We start from the raw sequence: 17,203 nt of genomic DNA, 5'->3' as shown, positions 1-17,203 counted from the left end.
TCGTGGACAAAGAATCGATCCGAAAATCGGAAATCGGGATGAAAAAGATTGATATTCCAAATATCGATCCAGGATCGCCCAATCCTACACTATTTTGTAGCTGTGAGAGGTACAGTATACAAGACATGCAAATTTTTCTCTCAACTTGAATTTTTGCTCTTTTGGCGGATAAAAAAATAACGACAATTCTTTTTAGGCTTTCGTTATTGGAGGATGAGGGGGGTTTGTTCTATAAAAATAACATTTGTCGCGTTTCATACCGGGACCGAAAACAGTCTCAATAAGTCTTTCTGTTTAATATGTGTCATCCTGAAAAATACCAATTGTTCGATCTCCACAAATACCACATCCTATCCACTCCATCGTAGGTTGTGATCATGCTGACTGCTGCTATGTTACCACACCGTCCGTCCGATGCGAACATGAGCGGATTGACAATAGCAGCACTCAAGCCCAACTGCGGTAATGTTCAGTAGAGGCGGAGGCAGAGGAACGACAGCAGAGCTCTTATTTACTTTTAAAGGTTCAAGCAAAACGATGCACAATAAAATGGTACTCGATTATGACGACTTGGTTTGGGGAGATTTATTTAATTGGAACAGCGATAAAAGTATCATTTTATATTTGTGCATTTTTCAACGATTTTAGTTATGAAAATTGGAAAAACATTCATTGTAACAGATTGTGAGAGCTATTTTCTATCAATTGGTTTATTTGGATATTAGTTTCATCTATAAATGACAAAGTTATAAGCGCTCAAAACCTTACATCTTTTCGTGACGGTCGCAATTCTAGATTTTGGATTTACACCCAGTAACCCGTAAGACGTAGTCTACGTAAAAAAAAAATAAAAATTAAACGATTTTTCCATGTTTGATCTTGAGAACGATACAGCTGCTCCATTTCGTCCCAAATATTTACTCATGAAAAATGTGTTAAAATACCAAATGTGTGACTTAATTATTTCCATTTCAAAAAACTAACATTCCATGTTTAGAAAATACAAAGGTCGAAAAAGTATAATTTTGGTATTGTGCCAGAAGGATCATAGGCTCTTTGTGAACAATATCCCAATGCGATCTCAGACAAAATCCGTTGTTGCTGTGATATCTTCCACCGATCAAAATGCAAGATTTTTTTTTATTAAACACTGAAAAGTGATTACTTTATTCATTGTCCTATCGTTACCTTCGAAAACTAAAATTTTAACAACTTTTACGACGACTAGAGGTGTCATGGGCAGCTATCATCAGGAAAACAACTGTCAACTTTCTTTTCGGTAGTAAAAATAAACTTCTCATGATTCGCGCACACGATTCAACAACAATATACGGGAAGGTAATAGCTACAATTTGCCTTAGAGCAGAACCGTGGTGGTGCGGCAGGGTGACCAAATCAGTCGATGTGAGGCATTTCGAGTAGTTCGTGTGAACAAAACAAAAATTGAACGCTTTGCGCAAACAGTTGAAATTCAGTAAACAGCTCCCAATGGATTGTTATGTAACGATTTTTTTTTTGGTTTTTAATCTGTTTATTACTTTCTTCTTGCGGTCTCAATACACATGTTTGGTTTTGTTCACCACTTTTGGAAAGATGATGAGTTCTTTACTTCTAATTTCAAAATTGGCTATGTACATCTATCTCTCTAGGTTTTTCGTTAGTCTAGAATAACTTGTCTCTTTTTTTTTTGTAAAAGTTAGGTATGTACAAAAACAATAACGGAAACGTATAAAAAATAATGTACACGGTTGTTTTCTCACTTGAATTACGTTAGTAAATGTTTGTTTTGCATTTGAATGTCCACATACAAGATTTATTAAAATATTCATTATTACTTCTTTTCAAAAAATATTACAATTTATTCTACATTTGTTCGCTACCAACAGTTTGGTTCTAATTTGATATTTCTTTTCTTTCTGTTTTTTTTTATTCTTCTTCATTTTTGCAAATACTTTGTATTGATTTAGTTGCTACTTACCTATTGCTAGATACAAACTACAATTCGTTTCTAGGACATGTTTCACTGCCATTCGGTAAAACATTTCAACATTTGCGATTAGCGTTGTTTTCACCCTCCGGTAGTTAATTTTCAACTTTTCCAAAGTGTTTCTATGTTAAGAGGTTATCCACAGAAAAAGGTTTGAAATGGATTTCCGACGGTTTCATTCAAAGTATGAACTGGTTCGATTTTTTTTTTATTTCGATTCACATTACACTTGTTTAACGTTCTATCTACTTCAGCTTGAAATGGTGTATTAATCGGGGGTTGGATCGAGACCTGGAGAGCTTCCAGATTAAAATCTACGATTCGATAACAATGTTCAATCTCGATACGAAACTGATCGGTTTGGGTTCTCCTAGGAGTAGATGGGGTCAACAAGAAATTCCTAACATCCTAGTAAGAGTGAAATCTGTTTGTTTTAGTTTGCTCCGTTAAACGTCTAAAGTGTACGTACGTATACAAGCCATTCTGTAGAGTTTTGTTTTTCAATCAGAACTGTGAAGATTGCATCCCAAGAATAGAACTTCAGCCATCCTGCAGACCTTCTGTCCTCCATGATTATACTTCCGCTCTCTTGGAGGAATTCGGTACCCTATCGGATTGTATCTACTCATTATTTAATTGTCATGCACAACACATTACAAACTTGTATTTCTATCTGTTGATTTATCAAATGCTATGGTTTTCCTTTCCGTTCATCTGTGTGTTTGTGTGTGGGTTCCGAGATGCGATTTTTCTTCACTACGATTCTGGATTCTACCGGTGTATGTTCCGTCTATTTTTGGTGGCCTGTGTGACTACACGGGGATGACGTCCCCTTTCGTTGATGAGCCCTAGCCCTACTTGCGGTTGCTATCATAATTGTCCATATTTCGAGCTTTTCTCCTTCGGTGATACGACAAGTCATCAGCTAATGGAATTCCCCTCGGATTCGAGCATGAACCCATCAGCACAGAATTATAATTTACTTGCAATATCACTCTCGGATCGGAAGGTAAGCTTCACCTATCTGCACCTGTCACCTGGCTCGGCTGTGATCATTAAGATTCTTGTAAAATATCTGCCAGCATGCCAAGAGAGCCCATTCATCACCTTCAGTGGGGAAAAGCTCTGCTAATCACCTCTCGTATCTCTGACACTACTGTCTAGCAATTCACATTCTTCATGTTCTGACACAGTGCTTATCGCTGTTGGTCTGAGATCTGGAATTTTATCTACGTGCAATTGTTTTCCTAATTACGCCAGGATTTCTCTGAATTATCGGCTAGAATCGCTATATTTGCTACTTTAATGTGAACGTTCCACAAATTGCTGTGCAAATTAACAGCCGGAGCTTTCGGTTTTGGTTCATTTGCTAAAATATAGTGCCATGTCTCAAACAAATCTGCTGGCTGTCGGAAAGCACCGGCTGTTTGCGACCAGTCACAGTTCACGAACGGTGATGGACGTTCATTGAGTTTTAGTGAGGTTAGTCAGACGAATTGTGAGGGGCTCCAGCGAAGGAGATCATTGTCATGTGGCTTTTATCAAGTGGAAATCAGTATACCACCCTGGTGAGGTTGATGTTAGAAAAAGTCTGACCCATTATTCAACCCAATAAAAACTAAAATTGTAACCAGCGCGGCCATGTTCAATTTACACATTTCATCACATTCAAGATCTGCATTCCTAATGATACCCAAAAACACTTAACATTGCATGTAATTTGATTTTGAAGCTAAGTGGCAATATGCCGATAGTCATAAATTTTCGGAGAATCAGTGAAAAAGGTTCACTGTCTCTACTGTGCTGAACAATTAAAAGCTTTTTTAAACATCAACGTTCATATTTTAGCTTTGCTTAGATGATTTTCATCAACTTAGTTGCAGTATGCATGCGCTCAAAAATCTTGACAGTGCATAACACCCGTCAAATTGAAACGCCGCGACCCAACATAGAGCAATTATCGCGTCACTTTTCAAATAGACCAATGTAACATATCCGCCATTTGGAGAAAATCGAAGATGAACTTCGACAGATTATTATTTTAATTCTTTAGAAACAATATAGTGCACAATACCATTTTTAATGAAGTCAGTGAATAACAACGTTAAAAATTCAGTAGAAACGATAGAATCACAATTTTACTTTGAATTTCATGGTACAATATAGAAAAAAAAAAACATATAGGACGTTTTGACTAGTCAAGTTGTGCATCGGACATGTTACATTGGATGATTTTTCTCAATGACATTATCAATGAGTGTTACATTGAACGTTTTGTTCTAACGGGTGTTCAATAAAAATTGAGAATGATTTCTTGTGAGAGCATCGCGACTAAGTTGCGTCGTACGGCTGAGCAGGGCCCCTTCTCCAATATTCATTGACGTTTTTTGAATGAAAATGAGCACCAATCATGTTAGGCAGTTCAAATGATCTAAGTAACAATCATGTACCCATCATTTAAAACTGTACATTGATCAATTTGTTCCTACTTCTTCTTCTTCTTCTTCTTCGTATTTCAAGCTTATTGCATATCGCATATTAGCTTATTACGTGCTCTCAACTTAGTGTTCTAGCTGCACTTCCACAGTTATTAATTGAGAGCTTTCGATGCCTGTATCGTTTATGCATTGGTATAATTGTGAGGCAAGTACAATCATACTTCTATGCCCAGGGAAGTCGAGAAATTTTCCAACTCGAAAAATTCCTAGACCGTACCGGGAATTGAACCCAGCCACATCCAGCATGGTCTTGCTTTGTAGCTGCGCTTTTACCGACTGAGCTAAGGGAGGCCAATTTGTGTTCTATGATTATCTTAAATAAATAAAAGTAAATTTGGATCGGTGTTTTGTGTATCACGTTCAATGATAAAAGAGCAATAGTTTGTATTGCTTAGCTCAATTTGTTTACTTTTGTTACTTAGGACCTTTTGAAAAGTGACGTGACAATTAAGGGACGCCGGAGTTGCCCAGAAATACATGCAGCAGCTGGAAACTGCACTACCCATTGAAGAACAGGTTGCCGCAACTACTATTTAAGATCCTCTGAGTTCTCTTTGAGTTCTTCTCCTGGACATTTCCTCACATCCTCCTTCCATCATTTTTTTTTTCAGAATTACTATTTAATCTCCTCGGCATTCCTTAAGAATACTTTGCAAAATTCCCTACGAGTTCTCTTTCGAATGATCATTGGATTTTGCGAATTCTCATCGAAATTCAATTTCAATCTTTTCCTGTAAATTCATGCAAGTTCAAAACACATCCCATGAATTTTTCACGCTCAAGGTTTCTAAAAGAATTCCTTACTACAATCTTTCACTTTCCAAAATTCAAGCGGCGTTCAGCATAGCAGCATTTGGATAATTTGCATGATTCTTCGACGTCTTCTTCTTCTTCAAGCTTATTTCTTATCGCATATTGGCTTACTGCGTGCTCTCAACAAAGTGTTCTAGATGCACTTCCACAGTTATTAATTGAGAGCTTTCGATGCTTGTACTATTTTTGCAGTAGTATAATTGTGAGGCAATTGTGTGGTGTGAGACGACATCGAGGACCACCTGGTAGAATTCGAGAGTTTGTTTGAAAAACTGGCCAACGCTGGTACGAAGCTCGACGACGATTTGCAGGTCATCCTGGTGTTCCGCAGTCTACCAAGCTCTTTCGACGCGCTGACGACTACCCTCGAAAATCGGTCGGAGGACGAGCTGACGCTGGCCCTTGTAAAGGATAAAATTATCAATGAGGTGCAGAAGCGAAAAAGGACTGTTCCGGCGGATTCAGCGGTATTGAAGGTGGCCGGGAAATCGAAATCCATTGTGTGCCACCACTGCCAGAAGGTCGGCCACAAGAAGCGACACTGCAGAATTTGGCAGAAGCAGAGCCAGGATGAAGTTCCTCGAAGTGAAAAATCGGTTGCCAAGGAAACCAAGAAGTTTGCCAAGCAACAGGCAAATGCAAGAAAAACGGAGTCCAATGAAGAGGATTTCGTTTTCAGCGCTCGTGAAGGACCAGTGACGAAATCGATCGTGGATTCTGGAGCCAGCTCCCTCATGTGCGCCAATCGAAAGTTTTTTGTATCCGTTGAGAAACCACGAGATGATATCCCAAGTTTCGTTACTGTCGCTAATGGGAAGAAAGCATTCGTGAAAGGTGTGGGTAACTGCCAGATCCATTGCTACGGGAAAGACAGCGAAGCTCACCGGTGTCCTGTACGTCCCAGATCTGGAAATGAAGCTCGTTTCCGTCGGGAAACTCGTCCAGAAAGGCGCAGCGGTAGAGTTCAACGACAATGGCTGTACGATTGTCAAAGGTACACGGATTGCGGCTGTAGCAAGGCGTAGCAACAGTCTCTACCACTTGCATATGAAGGAACGCATGGGTGCGGCAATTGAGCATTGCAATAAGAAGAACTGTTTGCATGACTGGCACCGTAAGCTCGGTCACCGTGATGTCAAGGCAGTCCAAGAACTGGAGCAACGACAATTGGCGACGGGCATCAATATTAGGCAGTGCGGTTTGGTTTTGCCTTGTGAGAACTGTCTGCAGGGAAAGATGGCACGACTACCATTTCCAAAGGAAGCAACGAAGAAAACGACGGCTGTGATGGACCTGGTACACAGTGACCTGTGTGGACCAATGAGGACGGTAACCCCGGGTGGTCGTCGTTATTTCCTGACGCTTATTGACGACCACAGCCGGTACACAACGCTGTATCTGATGCGAGAAAAATCAGAAACATTTGACGCTATCCAGGACAATGTGCAGAAAATAAAGACGAAGTTTGGCAGACCGCCGAAAGTGCTGAGATCCGACCAGGGAGGCGAATATCGTGGCTTGAAGATCATGACGTTCCTCAAGCGTGAAGGTATCCAGCAACAATTTACGGCAGCATATTCACCGCAGCAGAATGGAGTCGCAGAAAGAAAGAACCGTTCCATGGTGGAGATGGCCAGGTGTATGCTTTTGAAAGCAGGTAATCGTTACTGGGGAGAAGCAATCAACACAGCAAGTCATCTGCAAAACATGTTGCCAACGAAAGCGGTTAATCAAACTTCGTACGAGATTTGGCATGGAGTCAAGCCGGACGTTTCGAACCTGCAAGTGTTCAGAACATCAGCATACGTATTTGTTCCTGAAGTCAAACGATCGAAACTCGAATCCAAAGCCGAAAAACTTACTTTTGTCGGCTACTCGTTGCAACACAAACAGTGGCGTTTCATCAGCATGAAGACGAACAAAGTGACGATTAGCCGGGATGCCCGATTCCTGACTTCGATAATCGACAAGGGGAAAATTTCCACAGAGGACGAAGGTACGTTATTCTTTCCGTTATCGCTATTCAATCAAAACCGTAGTGAGACGGATACACCGGAGGAGCTGAGACAACCTGAACCAGCAATCGATCGTGAAATCATGGAAGAGGAAGATCTCCACGGTGTTGAAGAACATTCGGATGAAAGCCTGTACGAAGATGCTGATGAAGTAGAAGCACTCGATGGAGGTGAGTCACAGGAGGAGCCGGTACCAATCCACGTAGAGCAAGATGTAGGTACACAGCGACTATCAACCAGGGTGACGAAGGGTATTCCACCTCAACGCTACTGTGCCGACAGTCGGGTTGCACATCACGACAATGACGAGCCGCGCAACTATCAAGAAGCTGTGACTGTTCCGGAGCAAGGTTGCAAAGACTCATTTCAGCTAAAACAATGTTTTTCTAAATTATGAAATAATTAGATGCCATGATCAAATTTTGAATTGGTAGGATACAAGAAGAGGTTGCAAAGAATGTGTTTGACATATTAAACCTGTTTATTTCACTTCATGAGAGTCACAATCAGCGATTTTTCACAAACTCACTCACTCACTCACTCACTCACTCAGCGATCAGCAAATCGCTGATTGTGACTCATAGAAAGCAAAATTTACAGGTTTTATGTTTCCAACGCATACTTTGTAACCTCTTCTTGTAAGTTACAAGTAAAACATGCCATCATACCATCTTTTGGTTTTATTATTCCGAAAAACATTATTTTAGCTGAAATGAGTCTTTGCAACCTTGTTCCGGAGAAAGACATGTGGAAGCAAGCCATACAGGATGAATTGCAATCGATGTACGAGAACAACGTGTGGGAGTTGACCATGCTGCCGGCTGGTAAAAAAGCCATTGGATGTCGCTGAATCTTCAAAAAGAAAACGGACGAGAATGGAAGGGTCATCCGGTACAAGGCGTGGCTTGTCGCTCAAGGGTTTACGCAGAAATATGGAGTCGACTACGACGAAGTTTTTGCTCCCGACTATTCTCCGTCGCCTGCCAGAAGAAACTTCTCATCAAACATGCAGATGTCAAGACAGCGTACTTGAATGGTGAGCTACAAGAACCCGTCTACATGCGGTTGCCTCCTGGATGCACAGTGGATGCAGAAAACGTGGTTTGTTGTCTTCGCAAAGGATTGTACGGGTTGAAGCAAGCCGCCCGTATTTGGAACCACAAATTGGACAAAACGCTGATAAAAATGGGGTTCAAGCCGTCCAAGAACGATGGTTGTCTCTACGTCATGCATAACAGAGGTAAAATCGCTTATATTGCTGTATATGTTGACGATTTCATTATAGCATGCAAGATTGAAAACGACTACAAGGCCATCGTTAATGAGCTGAACCAATATTTCACGGTGACGTCGCTCGGGGATATCCAGCACTTCCTTGGTATCCAGGTTTTCCGTTCCGAGAAACACGTTGCACTAAGTCAGAGAGCCTACATCCAGAAGCTTCTGATCAGATTCGGTTTGGAAAACGCGAAGCCATCCGCTATACCATTGGATCCAGGCCACCTACATCCAAAGGAGGAGATCCCGCTGCCCAATAACCATCAGTATGCCAGCTTGATTGGTGGATTGTTGTACGTGGCCATGTGTGCAGCAGCTGTTTCAATCCTGGGGAGAAAAACTAGTTGCCCATCACAAGCTGATTGGGTGGAGGCGAAGCGTATCCTGAGGTACTTAAAAGGTACTATTGACCACGAGCTAATCCTGGGAGCCGATTCCACGCAATTGGAGGTGAACGTAGATGCCGACTGGGCGACACCAAAGATCGCAAGTCAACCATAGGCTACCTGATCCGGTATGGTGTTCCAGGAAACAAGATTGCGTAACATTGAGCAGATCGGAAGCCGAGTACGTTGCTATAACGGAGAGCTGCAAGGAGTTATGCTGGATATTACGACTATTTGACGATCTGGGAATCCACACCAAGTTTCCGGTTACTGTGAACGAGGACAACCAGAGCGACATCAAGCAACTCGAATCCAACTCCAGCGAGCGACGTTCGAAGCATGTTGACACGAAGTACCACTATGCGCGTCAACTGAAGGAGCAAGGAATCATCAGTCCACAGTACCTTCCAACAAACGAAATGATTGCAGACATGATGACGAAGCCTCTTCAACGTATCAAGCAAACGCGATTTCGAGATGCAGCCATGATTCTTTCGTCGAGGAGGAGTGATGGAGGTAGAAACCTAGCAAGCGACGAATAATCGAAGCAACCTACAAATAAATGTATTCTCATAGTCTGTAATAAAATGGCATTCCAAGTTTGTCTCTCATCAAGCTAAGACGTATTTTCAAGTAGTAGTAAATCCGGTCTACGGCCATATCACATTCAAGACTTTCCTAAACCGTTTATTTTGTTAATAATATATTATGGATTGGAGCAGCAAAAATAATTTCTACGTTAACCGCATTCGTGCTTTGGACACAACCCATAACTTTTTTTTAATATGGGAAACAGATTCAATCAGAATCAAAAATCTAGTGATTTATTTAACGTTTTCTGGAATATACACACTTAATTTTTTTTCGCCGAGATTCTAACAGCCGAGTAGTTCTGCAATTTATTTTGCTGAGATTCAGTAAAACAATTGCCGAGACTCAGCTAACAAATATCATTTTGCGGAGATTTCAGCTAACAAACAGATATTTGCAGATATATCAGCCAAAGTAAATACCGAGGTGATCGGCTGTTGCAGATTTTACCGAGCTAGATTAAGTGTGTAGTGAGAGTGGAAGACATTTGAGCAATATACAAAAGTTGGTTTGCCCTAATTCCAGCTCTATCTAAATGTATTCATGAATAAATCTTGTTCATATACCAAAATGTCATGTGGTCCACATCGAAGCGATGAATGTGAGATCTGACCTAAGTAGCTCACTTCTGTGGCAATAAGTTGCAGCATCTTGATAGTGACTGAAATAGGTTGCATAAAAGTAACCACGATTATTTTGTGACTCGTATGCTACTAGTGAAAGATTTGACTGAAAAGCCGAAAAAAATATTCGTCGATACATGGTCGATGGGAGTAGCTCAACGTTTAGTTGAATTTGACTAACAATTGCAAAAAGTGGGTTATTTAGCGAGGGAGTAAAATTGTACTTGATTTTTCTCAAAAATCGGCTCAAATATGTAGAAATTAGATGAACACTTCATTCAGTCTATGAGTATGATCGCAAACTGTGTAAATTTTCTATCGATTTTCCTGATATTCGGAGCGATTTATGAGGAAAATTAAGCTACTCATCCACTGAGTAACCCCAGTCTTTGCTATTTTTAGTCGAACTCGGCCGTGTAGCATTCTATGCAGCATATTTCCTTCCATCAAACCATCACCAGTGCCATTGTATGACCGCATGATCCCCTTCAGTACACTTCGTCTGTGCGTTGGCATCGTTTTCCAAGTTCCTATGTATGAAAGGACCAAGGACTCGGTCAATTTAAACGACGACACGTCCGTCGCAATTGGTGTTCGGAGTTTTGCTTATCAGTATATATTTACACCTATCTTCCCGTTGAGTACACGTCGAGTATCATATTAATATAATATTATCACTCTTGTACTCTTGCGTCACTCGGTTCTCAGTGTGGTTCTTTTGTTACGACCGATTTTCTAACACATTTCTGGTTATTTGCTTCATTTGTTTTGTTTGTTTTTTAATATTTATTACTCTAGCAACATTTCATGTCTTACATGCTTCCCCACAATGCTTACTCTAGGTAATATTCGCTTTTAGAATTGTTGTTTGCTTTCATATTTTTTTCTCCGGTTCTTTCTTTGCATCCTATCGAGAACTATGTTTGATTTTTTTCACTTAAGTGTAAAACAAAAAATGGAAATCAATCTTGTTTTAAACGCTCATAAGTAGACTGTTTCCAGTGGTTGACCGTTGCCTTCGTTGATAATCAACTCGTTTAGGTTTGCTTCATGTGACACGTTTGCAATTGCGTTAAAAATCCTTTTCCTCTCATTTCTGGTGACTGGTTCGGTGTTTTATGCGCCTTTGTTAGGGCAGCATGGTCTGTGAGTGTGTTTTTTTCGTCACTTTCATCTAAACTACTGGGATAAAACTAGGTTTTGTTAATTTTATTTTGTTCTACCCGCTTTATGGGTTTTTGGGGTTTGTTTTTTTTTCTTTTTTATAAGATCGTTAAAATACGCTATCATTTTGTAAACTCGTTTTACACTTATAAGAAAGTTCAGTTTTTTTTTCTTGTTTTCACTAGTTTTTTTTTTCTTTATCATAACATCCATTTATTGTTTTTTGTATTTGTCATTTTTTTCTGCTTGTTTTTTTTTTCTTTCGATCAGTTTTCTAAAAAAAGAATTCAGTTATTAAACAACAATAAAGTTTCATAAAAATTTACATTTATTCTTTTTTTACCGATCTGCATGGAAGATTGAACAATACACATTAGACTTGAACAAAGAAATTGCACTGCGAGCCTTTAAGGTTTCTCGTTTGAAACGATATTTCAATTGGTTTGATAAAAGAGCAACCCACAGTTGATTGGTACGAGTAGTTTATGCCATCGCTATTATACGCTACGAAAAGATTTTTATCCTGCTATTCGGTACACGAGTTCACAGTGACTAACAAATTTGGCCCTGTAAACCTGGATGGAGGCCGGCGCTGGTGGTGTAGTGGTAAGCGTGACTGCTTTCTCACACCCCAATGGGTCTGGGTTCAATCCCAGCCGAGGTCGGTGGGATTTTTCTGAGGCATAAAAATCTCTGGTCACGTTTTCCTTCCGAAGGGAAGTAAAGCCGTTGGTCCTGGCCCATGTGTGTTTGAATGGGTGCGATATCCTACGCAGGTGTGGAAGCTGCCTTCCTGCACATTCAATTGCCGCCAATGGATTGCAATCGATGTCCGTCGGTGATTGGCACTAGATTGCGGAACAGAGACCGACGTTAAATAAAGGAATGAATGAAGTAAACCTGGATACAATTTTGACATTCTTGTTTACTTTCCGTCTAACCCGCAATTTTTACTCTCAGAAAATCCCAACGACCTCGACTGGAATTGAACCCAAACCCACTAGGATGCGACAGCAGTCACGTTTATCACTCAATACGTTACGATCGATCCTTAGCAGTGTCTGTATTTGTCATTGACTACTCGCTCAGTCCAGCCAAAAGAGAAGTAAACCAAAAATGGGTAAACATGCGTTTACTCAAATTTGAGTGAAAGTTCCTATGGAGGAAACTGGCTAACGGCTACTCAGATGACGACATTTGTCAACTGAGTTAACCTTCCCCATTTCGATAGAAACGAATGAATGCCGCATGATAGCTTTACCAACGAACTATTTGTTAAAGTTGTATACCTCACCAACTAGCTACTGATAGCTTTCGCCATCCAGGCTATTACGTAGCTGCTCCATTTTCACTGCTTCACTTCTAAAAATAAGCGTGTATGTAATGACTAACGCTTCAACCCAGTTTAGATGAATTGCGTTTGTTTCGAAACTCTTCGCTGTCACTTGATTCGGTGTACACTGAACGAAAACATTGGCTATACTGCGAATGATTTTTGCATTTGACGAGCCTTTTAACAATATGTTCGCAATTCGGATAATTGCCTTATGGTTGAATTCGTCATTTGCTGATGAGCATAAAAATGATTGCTATACAAATACAGGCTGTTATTTATTTAAACTTTAAACCATGAACAGCCATTTCATCATCGATACAAAAATAGATTTTTGTTAGAGGAAACTTCATCCACCATGAATAGACAATCTTCGGCTTCCACGCTTTACCCCTTCTGATAGCTATGACTATATTTCCACCTCGTTTGTTGATAGAATTGTTGGCATCATCATTTTGAATGATTTGCGTTGTGGGGCAAACAATATCATATGCATTTTAATTTGGGATGACAATCATTCTACAGAGAGCATTACGTATTTTAACTGGAGTCCGTTCATCCGGTTTGTTTCGATTTGAATGGTCTGAGGTTTCATTCGAACAGAGGATGATGTTTTGGTACAGTTTATAAGAGTCGCGCCAAGAGTGAAGCCTAGTCTACCTTTTAAGGTCCCCCCAAACTGGCGCGTTTTTTACGCCGCGGCAGCGGTAGTGAATAAATCGCGTTTACCGCGGTAGCGAAATTCGCGTGGGTACCCACACCGGAGCGGCAGTTTTTTTTTCGTAGCGTCGTAGCGATCGTGAGCAATGGATTCGTCGTCGGATGAAGAAGAGGCGCTTTGTTAGTTTCATTACAAGCAGTGAAAAATGCGTTGAAGTATTTTGGCAATTTGCTTCATTTTAGTGATATTTGTTCACAATTTTGTAAGATATTACAGATTTCTCACTACTGGTGATTACGGTAGGCAGGGAAAATCACATAACTTTAGAGAAATTTGAAAAACTTCAGGAAAATTCGTAGATCATCAAAAACTTTGTAGAATTTCAAAGAGGTTCACAGAACTTAAGAAATGTTGATAGATCATCAGAGAAATTTGCAAAACACAAGGGAAGATCACAGTTCAGTTTTTCAGAGGATTGAAAAACATATCTTCCGAAGAATTTGTGAAAGTTCAAGGAAGTTCATAGAATATCAAGGAATTTCAGGGAAATGTGAAGAACTTCATACCTGTGGCGTGCTGAGCTGTTAAATATTTCCAGAAGAATGATCATACTAGATTCTTGGGTGTTTAAGATAATTTCTGAGCATGCCGGTATCTTTTTAGAATTATTTCGAAGAATTTTGAACTCTCGGAGAGTTTATTGAGTTCGCTCTTAGTATTCTCCCGATATTTTAGATGAATTATCTCAGGAAATTTTTTTTAGTTCGGCTAAATGCTTCTCCGGAACTCACCTTTGAATTAATTTGTCATACTCCTAAAAGATTCAATCAAATTATTCTCAAAACTGAGTTTCTTTCCAAAATCGCTCTGGATTTTCTCCTTCCCTTGGAATTCAACATACAGCTTCTAAATTCTCCTTATAAATAAATGTAGTTCTACTGACATATTCCTTAGATTTAGCATAGCATATGAAATTGTACAAATTGTGGGTGGTCAACTATCCTCACATATACAATAGATTTCTCGTCCAGAAGTTTATAGCAGTTTACCGATCTTTGTACAAGTTGAGTGAATTCCAAGTAGAACAAGGAATTTTGTAGAAGTTCTTGGAACTACATAGAAACTCTGCTAGAATTCGGAGAATTTCAGAGGAATTCAGCGAGTTTTGTAGATGGGATTATTGTAGAAATTCCAATGATAGTCTGAGAACTGGAACAAATTTCAGGGAGCAGACATCTTCAAGTTCAGACATCTTTGAAAAAACAGTTTCGAACCAATTCAAATAAGGTTTCTGTTTTTGCCATTTTTTATCACCTGAAAATCACTTTCGGTATAAAACCGCGTTTCTTCGGCGGAAAAAAACACTGCAGACAGCGAATCGAAAGCGAACGCAAAAGAAACGCTGCAAAAATGCGCGAACAACGTCAAATTTCAAAACTACCCAAATTTGGGTAGAATCCACCCAGATCCGTCAAAACTAAACCTACCCAAAAAATGGGTAAACTGTGTTGGGAGTGACAAGTTGACAAATTAAAAACGTCGATCGGATTCATGTCAATGTTGTTCATTTTTCAACAACACAGTTTACCCATTTTTGGGTAGACTCAGTTTTGAACGATCTGGGTGGATTTTACCCAAATTCGGGTAGTTTTGATATAGCGTGTATCATGCAAAGTAAATAAACATCACGAAGCCATGTCCGGAGTAAATTGTGATTAGAACGAAACTAGCAAATTGTAAACAAACGGAGATTTTACTGCAATCAGACGGAGCAGGTAAAGATCTTCTAACAAATACCCACATTTTTTTCTAATGTTCCACTATCGAAAAATCCGTGCAAAGCGAAAGGCGAAACATAATTTATTTCTAAAAAGGGGCGACCCTGGCGTAGTGGTTAGCATCCATACCTCTCACGCCAAAGTCACGAGTTCAAATCTCACCCCCGGACAAGTCACGAATGACCCAAGAGCGTTAAAGTGACTAAAAAAAAAAAAAAATATTTCTAAATAAGCTTCAAAATGGATTACGGTCTTTTCTTTGTCTACGATAGTACAGGGCGCAATTTTGAAACATTTCAATGAACGTGCGCAATCAGTGTTGTTTACCAATAAAAGTGAAAATAGTAAAGGCTAATCTTTAGCTGAAACGTAAGCACGACGAAAAGTGAAGGGTGACACTTTTAAGGTAATCAAAACAAGGCGCATAGTATTGTGCGAATTGTTGTTGTCATCAACTCTGCACACTGTGCCGAAATACAGCATGGCACACTATTCGGCACCTTAGGGCACTCGTTGACAAGTAGGACACAAACAATATTATGTAAAACGGCATCACTGTCGAGTGTTGACGTTTTTCCAATCGTTGCTAATGGGTCGAAAAAGTTCCAAGGAAAAATCTGTAAGTTTTTTCTACACCATGAATCTCATCAAAACCAACAAATCTCGTCCGATTCGTAGCGAAACTCCCAGCGGCTAGTGGTTTTGTCCATAACTGCTTATATTCAGGCCTCACACCTACAGAGTTATATATATAGGCAGAGTTATATATATCGGCAGAGTTGTGACCTATCACAATCACCATCATCAAACAGCTGATGGTAGTAACGCTTTGTACATTCCTATCAATGTGCTCGTCGAAGCTCTCTCCATGACCAGCCATCAAGTTGACGAAAGAAGTAAAAAGCAACTGGTGAATCTCGTCTTCTGTTGTGATCCATCACCGATCTGGTCATTCCTGACAATCACGACACTCATCTGTGCTCGTTTTGAAGCAGTTGCTGCTTTGCTTGCTTATGTGAGTGTGTTGGTGAGTGAGCCCAACAGCTTCCGTTTAATGTTGCTTGCTTTGTTTGTAACTCACACACTCGCGCCTGCCGAGACGAACTTGGAATGCGAAGGCATTGTTTTCATTTTGAAGTCTTCACTGTTCGTTGTGCTTTACATTATCAGCAGCGAGTGTAAAGATTTGCTTGTGAGCAGCGACCATTATTGGTGATTGTTGTTTTCCATGGCTCTAACTCTCACTGCGTGACAAAACGATCTGTAAGCGATAGTCGGTTGATGCGAAGACGAGTGTCACGTGAGTATCATGATATTTTGCATCACTGGTCTAAATCATGGTCAACAGAACCCTTATAAAACCAAAATTGTTACTTGGAGGGACTTTCCTGAAATTCCCGGGTTCTTGAATTTTAGCAGAAGTTAATGAAACTGTCTCTATTTTAACTAACCCTTACAGATCTTTAAACTTACCCAAATGTCTGAACGTTTTTCAAGTTCCAGAACCTCTTAAAAGTTGCATCAGTTTTCTGGAAGCTAATGGAACCGCAATAAAACTCTGGAAGCATCTCTCAAGTTGAAAAAATAGCAGAAGCTTGACAAAATGATCAATTTGTGGCTCTAGAATTCCTAGGGTCTGTAAATTAATCAATTTGTCAAGCTTCTGCATTCATGTCACTGATGTTGTTTGTGGTGACATCTATCGAAAACTAGACACAATCTGTTTTCCTATAATTGTTCACAGAGGACACTGCAGTGCAAAACATGTCTGGTACCTCTATATATGCATTTAGATTATTATTCGAAGTCCCTCCTTTTTAACACTTTCTGCACACAAAATAGCTCACCCTTCACAGAATTTCCCGCCTATTTTCATATATCAATTATATATATATTTATATATCAATATAAAGTATCTTTTGCGCAGAATATGTAAAAAAGGAGGGACTTGAAATGTTAAAACAAATGCATATATAGAGGTACCAGACATGTATTTTGTAATCTGTGAAAGGGAAATCACAAATAGAGTGTCAACAAAATACATGGCATGTTGAGAGATTGAGGTCGTGAGAGCAA

This window comes from Ochlerotatus camptorhynchus, unplaced genomic scaffold (assembly GCF_037179485.1).
Source record: "Ochlerotatus camptorhynchus isolate MF236.1 unplaced genomic scaffold, CSIRO-AGI_Acam_v1.1 ptg000307l, whole genome shotgun sequence".
NCBI classification, from domain to species: Eukaryota; Metazoa; Arthropoda; class Insecta; order Diptera; family Culicidae; genus Ochlerotatus; species Ochlerotatus camptorhynchus.
Note: the sequence above shows the minus strand (reverse complement) of the source record.